The sequence below is a fragment of the Rutilus rutilus genome, assembly GCF_951802725.1.
Source record: "Rutilus rutilus genome assembly, chromosome: 1".
In the NCBI taxonomy this organism is placed as follows: Eukaryota; Metazoa; Chordata; class Actinopteri; order Cypriniformes; family Leuciscidae; genus Rutilus; species Rutilus rutilus.
The window spans coordinates 73,030,714-73,038,351 of NC_140209.1; the positions used below are offsets into that span (position 1 = coordinate 73,030,714).

The 7,638-nt window shown below is 42.4% G+C and overlaps 1 protein-coding gene across 1 annotated transcript in view; it reads left to right on the forward strand.

The window, feature by feature from the left end:
* LOC311305794 (uncharacterized protein) overlaps window positions 1-7,638 on the forward strand; it is a 1,216,100-nt gene that overhangs the window by 1,039,648 nt on the left and 168,814 nt on the right. The window lies entirely within an intron of this gene.

The window sequence follows — 7,638 nt, forward strand, 5'->3', positions numbered from 1 at the left end:
TGTAGTCTATTTATAAACATGTGGTCGATACAGGAAGCTGATCGAGTGCCATCCCTTTTTATACAATTCTAGTCGGGTTTATTAATTACCTGTGATAATCCACATGCTGTTGCTGTGCTCATTAATTAGATTTTCCTAGGACAGTCAGAAGAATTCCAATCTATATTGAAATCACCCATTAAGTAAGTTTCCAGAGTCATACTGCTAGCATGATCGAACATATCACATATTTTGTCCAAATATTCACTATGTTGGAAACTCAGAATCGAAGACCAGGAGACTTTGGGATCACGTTCAGGAAGGTTGTATTACAAATTTATTAAAATGTTTAATTTAGGTTTACATTGAATTCAGCATGTTAAGGTTAGGTATAAATTATTATTATCAGAGTTTTCTAGCAAAAGACTCCGGTCAGTCCTGTTTTACTGAAACTCTTAATGGCTCTTGGAGCTTGTGTTTTAGCAAGAGAGTCCTGCCAGTCCTGTACTCGGGTCTCAGCATTTGAATAGATATGCTGAGTGGATTAGGATGGGCAGCACTCTCAGTCTCGAACAGGTTCCTAAACCTGTCTCATCACAAAGTTTTGGTATCTACCCCTAAATGTATATAAACTGTATGAGAACGTCCACTTAGTCAGACTTTGGAAGAACTGCAGCCACGTCAACGCGAAGTCCTCAATAAAGAATAACTTCTTGAACATGATCCCAAAGTCTCCTGGTCTTCGATTCTGAGTTTCCAACAGTGCCATCTTGGAGGTTTTACAATCCTTGATGAACGTTTAGGTTTCACACAGTCATCCTCAGTCTCCATTCCAGTAGGCTCCCCGGCTCGAAGGACCATGTAGAAATTTAGCAGAAATTCTAGGTTGATTTGGCTGTTGCTACTGGAATGGTGGGTCCATTAAAACTCATGCAGTCATCAAGTACTTTTCCCAGTTTATTTGTGGAGACATATAGGAGTAGACATTTCACAGATGGCAGTGATGGTAATTGTTGGTTTCTAAAACCCAGAAACAAAATCATTAAGAAATACAAACATAATTGCAAATCTTAAATCATACATCTGAAATCAGCTTTAACAATCACATGAGTATAACACTGAAGAGCTACTAAACATAACTAGAATTCAATATATCATATCAAACACACATAATAATCCTTTAAACTAAACAAACAATCAAAAAAGGAAACTAACATGGTCAACAACACAACAATTCCACACAAGCCATGTCTGAACGACAGCTTTTCGGTTCAAACAAGAGGAGACTGAAACATAATTAGTAAGGGGGCACAGGTGCTCTTTATCAAGACTCAGTCAGCCAATCAGATCACAGCAGGATTTTCTACACCATTTAATGACAGCAACAAGGCAGACCAAAGTGCTGTACAACACAAAATAACAGACTATAAGATAACAAATAAAAGAAAGCAGAGAAGAACAAAACAAGATAATAAAGGCCAATGAACAGAGATATGTTTTAAGACTGGATTTGAGTGCAGATCAGGTAGAAGCAGCCCTACTGTGGTTATAAAGAGGGACCAGACACAAGTGCAGCCAAAACTTCCAATTGCATCTGTGCTTAGATTCTACAACAGCGTGCTAAGACAGGTTGCTGTTTCACAGGACAACACTGATTACTATGGAATGATATTCCGGACATTTTTCAAAAGGAATTGCAAATTGTATCGTTTAAGCGAACGCACAGTGACTGCCAAATTTAAAATGGAAATGCAAAGTTCGTTTGCAACTGTGTTTCCCATATCTAACGAGTCTTGACCCTGTCATATTTAAATAGCAATTTCAATTACCATGTCTGCTTTTTCACTTTCTCAGCGTCGCGTATGAAGCCAGCCAAAACTCAAATGAAATTGCAATTCCCTTAGTATTTCCATTTCCGATGCCTTACACGGAAACCTGTCAATCAGTGTCAAGGGTGGGATTATGCTATGGGGCGTGTTCGTGTTGGGACGTGACATCACTCACAGTCGACCGTCAAGTGGTGATGCCCTGAACAGACGCCGATTTATTTTAAACAGTAGTTGGTAAAATTGTGGAGGACCTTATGATGCTCGCGCAGCAAGTTGACTCTTACTCAGAAGCCATTTCGTTTTGGATAAGTTAAATGAGTTTGTGGCCTTGACCAACAGCAACATCAGTAATGGTGTCTTTGCCAACCTTCAGTCACACAAGCACAGTCACACATCTTCAAGTTCGGCTGCCAGGTTGTCAGCAGTATGTCGGTCAGTGAATGAAAAGCAGTCGAGAAGAGGTGATGAAAGAGTAAAATGTTCATCGATAAAATGACAAGTGACTGCCATAAAACTTGTAGTTGTCCGAGACGTCCAGGTATCAGTCGTCAGACACACAGCAGAGGCATTGCTGACTTTCACCTTCACCTCTTCTTTAATTCTGCAAACTCAAACAGGTATGAGGCTCTCAGTGTTTTCAGCATCTGCGCACACACACACACACACACCCAAGCACACACACACACACACACACACACACACAGTCTCACTGTATGAGGACACTCCACATGATCTTCATCTCCAGAGCTGCTCTTCAGAGTCACTTCACAAGCTTTCCCCCGTTTCATCTGAGAAAAACTACTGTTAAACACACACTGAAACTGTCTGATTACATTTAAAATGAAAGGTTTTATTCATTTCAAAACACATCATTGTTGTGTATTGATGTGACGTCATAAACGTCATTACGTACAAGGTGGAGATAAAGGATGGTTGAAGTGAATTCTGGTGTCTGTGTGGTTCAATCCGAAATAACTAGAAAGGTTATAACATTGGCGACGAGGATGTTTCAACAAGGACTCACTCGTTAGTTAAATCTGAAAGTGAGTTAGACGTGCGTCACCCCGACTATTTTATCGGAGTTAACTGAAAAGTTTAGTGGAGATAGGCGGCGCGTTAAAGATGGACGGTACTGTTCCCAAGTTCGACTGCTACAGCGATCCAGCCACGTTGGGTCCGCGGTGGACAAGATGGTTAAATGCATTTGAACTTTTTGCCGATGGAAAGGGTTTGATCCTGACTGACGATGCACCCGACGCTACAAAGCATAGACGAAGAGCCTTGCTCTTACATCACGCTGGGACAGATGTGCAGGATATTTTCTCCACACTCGCTGACACAGGAGGGCCAACAGACTACACGCAGGCAGTAACAGCACTGAACGCATACTTTGTGCCTCAGGTAAACACGGCGTTTGCCAGACAGACGTTTTATCAGCTAAAGCAGAAAACGGGACAGACTGTGCAACAGTTTACCACATGTTTAAGGCAAGCGGCAAAAGATTGTGATTTTGGAGCTGATAAAGACAATCAAATAAGGGATGCTGTTCTGAGTCGGTGCAGTTCTGAGTATGTGCGTAGAAAATTGCTGGAGGAAGGAACGGCTTTGACACTTGCTCGCACTCTAGAAATCGCAGCGCAGTGCGAACGTGTTGAACTGCAGATGGCGGCGTTGCACATTTCTCCAGAGACGGAAGTGAAAGAGACGGTGGGTCTGGTATCCAGAAAAGGAGTGAGAGATCAGAAAAAACGAATGCAGTGTAGTAAAGGTAATGCTGATTCAAACAAAACCTGCTACAGATGCGGACAGACAGGTCATTTTGCAAAAGATTATAAATGTCCCGCGCGTGGAAAATCATGCAGAAAGTGCAATGGAAGAGATCATTTTGCAAAAATGTGTAAAACAAAGGAAAGTGTTAGACAGACAGTGAAAAGAGTTGAATCAGATGTGAAAAATCAAGACTTTGCATTTGTTGTAAGAGAAGAGAGCAACATGGACAGAATAACATTCTCAGTTGGAGGTGTCAGACTACCCATGTTAGTTGACTCAGGAGCAACAAACAACATAGTGGATAAAGGAATTTGGGAAATGCTTAAAGGAAAAAAGATCAAATGCAGTTCTGCCAAATCAGACAAGAAATTGTATGCATACTCATCAAGTGAACCCCTACCAGTGAAAGGAATATTCTGGTGTGAGGTGGGAATCGGAAAACGCAGCACAACAGCTGAGTTCACAGTTATTCGCGGGAGAGGGGAGCCACTGCTCGGAAAAGACACAGCAGTTAAATTAGGAGTGCTGAGGATTGGAGCTAATGTTGCAGTGGTGAGTGATGTGAAGTCCATGATACGACAGAAGTACCCCAAATTGTTCTGTGGAGTAGGCAAACTAAATACAAAACAGATTAGCCTACACATAGACAGTACAGTGACACCAGTTGCACAGCCCCTTAGGCGCGTTCCGTTCCACCTCAGAGAGGCTGTTGAGGAAAAAATAAATGAGCTGCTCCACATGGACATTATCGAGAAAGTCAATGGAGCAACCCCTTTGGTAAACCCAGTTGTCATTGTACCCAAAGCGAATGGGTAAATAAGGATGTGTTTGGATATGAGACAAGCAAACACTGCAATCATTCGTGGGCGGTTCCCGATCCCCACAGTGGATGAACTGTTGCAAGGAATGAATGGGTCAGTCGTTTTCAGCAAACTAGACCTGAAATGGGGGTACCATCAGCTGGAATTGACCCCAGAATCAAGAGACATCACCACATTCGCCGTTCATAATGGTATATACAGGTTCAAAAGACTTGTGTTTGGAGTGTCATCAGCAAGTGAGCAGTACCAGCATGAAATAGCCACTGTTCTAGCTGGCATCGAAGGAGTGGAGAACATATCAGATGACATCATCATCCATGCACCTGACAAAGAGTCTCATGAGAAAAGAATGCATGCAGTACTAAAGAGACTGGAAAGCTGCGGCTTGACTCTGAATGTAGAGAAGTGCCAGTTTAACATGGACAAATTGGTGTTTATGGGCATGCTGCTGTCAGTGAAAGGCATAGGCCCGACGGCAGAGAGGGTGAGAGCAGTTGTGGAGGCAAGAGAGCCTGAAAACGTTTCAGAGGTGAGAAGTTTCCTCGGTTTAGCTGGCTATAGTAGCCGTTTCATACCTCAGTTTGCAAGCATCTCAGAACCTCTGCGCAGACTGACAAAGAAAGACGTCAACTTTAATTTTGGAACTGATCAGAAGAAAGCTTTCAAAACTCTCAAAGATAAGTTGGCCGAGGCAACAACACTGGCTTACTTCGACAAGGACGCACCAACAAAAGTAATTGCTAATGCTGGACCAAAAGGCGTTGGAGCAGTACTGGTTCAGGAACAACGTGAAGGGATGGTTCCTGTCTGCTACGTGAGCAGGAGCTTGACAGAGTGTGAACAAAGGTATTCACAAACTGAGCGCGAAGCACTTGCTCTGGTGTGGGCATGTGAACGATTGCACCCTTATGTTTATGGTCGGAAGTTTGATCTTGTCACAGACCACAAAGCATTGGAAGCAATTTATAGCCCTCGCTCAAAACCATGCGCACGAATCGAAAGGTGGGTCTTGAGATTACAGCCTTATGACTTCCGGGTGATTCATATACCCGGGACACACAACATTGCAGATCCTCTGTCACGTCTGCTGGGCCCATCAGCCAAAGGCGAGATGCACACACATAAAGCAGAGGAATATGTGCGGTTTATAGCAGTTTGTGCGACACCCAGCGCCCTCACCACCAAGGAAGTCGAGCAGATCTCAGCAAATGATGTGGAATTACAGAGACTGAGAATGGCTATTCAAACAGGTTGTTTTGATGACTGCCCTGCATACAGACATATTGCAGGTGAGCTATGTGTCATTGGCCAAATAATACTCAGGGGAACAAGAATTGTTTTGCCACAGTCGCTGCGAGGAAGAGCATTACAGTTGGCACATGAGGGTCATCTTGGGGTGGTAGGAACAAAACAACACCTGAGAACAAAGGTTTGGTGGCCTGGAATGGACAAGGCCGCAGAAAGACTTGTGAGGACATGTCATGGTTGTCAGTTGGTTGCGAAACCAGATGCTCCTGAACCACTGTCACCCACAGTGATGCCTGAAGGGCCATGGCAAAACTTAGCCACAGATTTACTTGGTCCTTTACCGGATGGACATTCGATTCTGGTTGTCGTTGACTATTACAGCAGGTACTATGAATATGCAATCCTCAAGTCAACAACAGCGGAAAAAGTGATTGACCGTTTGGAAGACATTTTCAGTCGGCACGGACTCCCTTTAACAATCAGGTCAGATTGTGGCCCACAATTCAAGTCCAGCCTTTTTCAGGATTTTTGTCAGGAGAACGGAATACACCATATCAAAACAACTCCAAAGTGGGCGCAAGCAAATGGAGAAGTGGAAAGACAAAACGCATCACTGATGAAACGAGTACGGATTGCCCAAGCTGAGGGCCAGGATTGGAGAAAAGAGCTACGCAAATATGTGACTGTCTACAGGTCCATACAACATGCCACAACAGGCAAAAGCCCAGCAGAACTTCTCTTTCAGAGGAAGATGAGAGGAAAGTTACCAGACATCACAACTCCACACAGTGACCTTGAAGCTCAAGACAAAGACGCAGAGCAGAAAGGAAAAGCCAAGATGTACACAGACCACAGACGAGGCGCTAAGACATCAGACATAGAGGTTGGGGATCAAGTGCTTGTGAAACAGGATAAAACAGACAAATTCACAACGACATTTCACAGCACTCCTCACAAGGTTGTACGCAGAGAAGGTAACAGCGTTGTCGTTCAGTCACCCACTGGAGCAAAGTATGCGCGGAATACGACATTTGTCAAGAAGTTTCTGTCTGCGGAAACACCAACATTGGATGGTGAAATGATATGTGCTCAAGAGCTGAGTTATGAGCAAAAGGGAAGTTCAGAGGAACGCAAAGGGAACTGTGAAACATTTCAGAGAGAGGAACAGATTCCTAAACCTTGCAGACCCCAGAGACAAATCAGATTGCCTGAAAGGTTTAGTGATTATGTTGTTGAGTGACGGATAAAGGCTAGGCTATGTAAGAAGAAATTTTTTTTTTAGATTAAGAGTTATGTTGTGGTGTGGTGCACCAGTCCAGAAAGCATTGCTGATGTTCTATTAAGATGTACAGTGTTACATGTACTTTGAAAGGTTCTGAACTGTCTTAAGTTGTAAGAAGATGTGAATGAGAACTTGTTTAGTTGGGGTAAGTTCATATTCAAGTAGGGGGGGGATGTTGTGTATTGATGTGACGTCATAAACGTCATTACGTACAAGGTGGAGATAAAGGATGGTTGAAGTGAATTCTGGTGTCTGTGTGGTTCAATCCGAAATAACTAGAAAGGTTATAACAATCATATTTGATGCTACATTTGTATTCAATCATAAAACATAGAATCCAGATAAATACTGTATAATAAAACACACTTTAGGAAGAAAAATAAAAAAATAAATGTGGGCCCTAAATTAAAAAGTAGCTTACTCTGTGGAGTTTAATTGTGAACAAACAAATTATGATGATATTTTTGGCCATATCCAGCTCTATTTTTGAATTATGAATCATTTGTGTCCTAATACAAAACAAAAGGATTTAATGTATAATAAATACAAACCTCAGGATGTCAGTCATTTACAATATCCAGCATCTTAGATAATAGTCCAGAAACAGGGAATATAACAGATCTATGCACTGTTGAAATGTCTATTTAAGAGGTTTTAAACAGGATTTAGAGATATATGTGGTATAATATCCCACTCCAGTGCAGTAGGT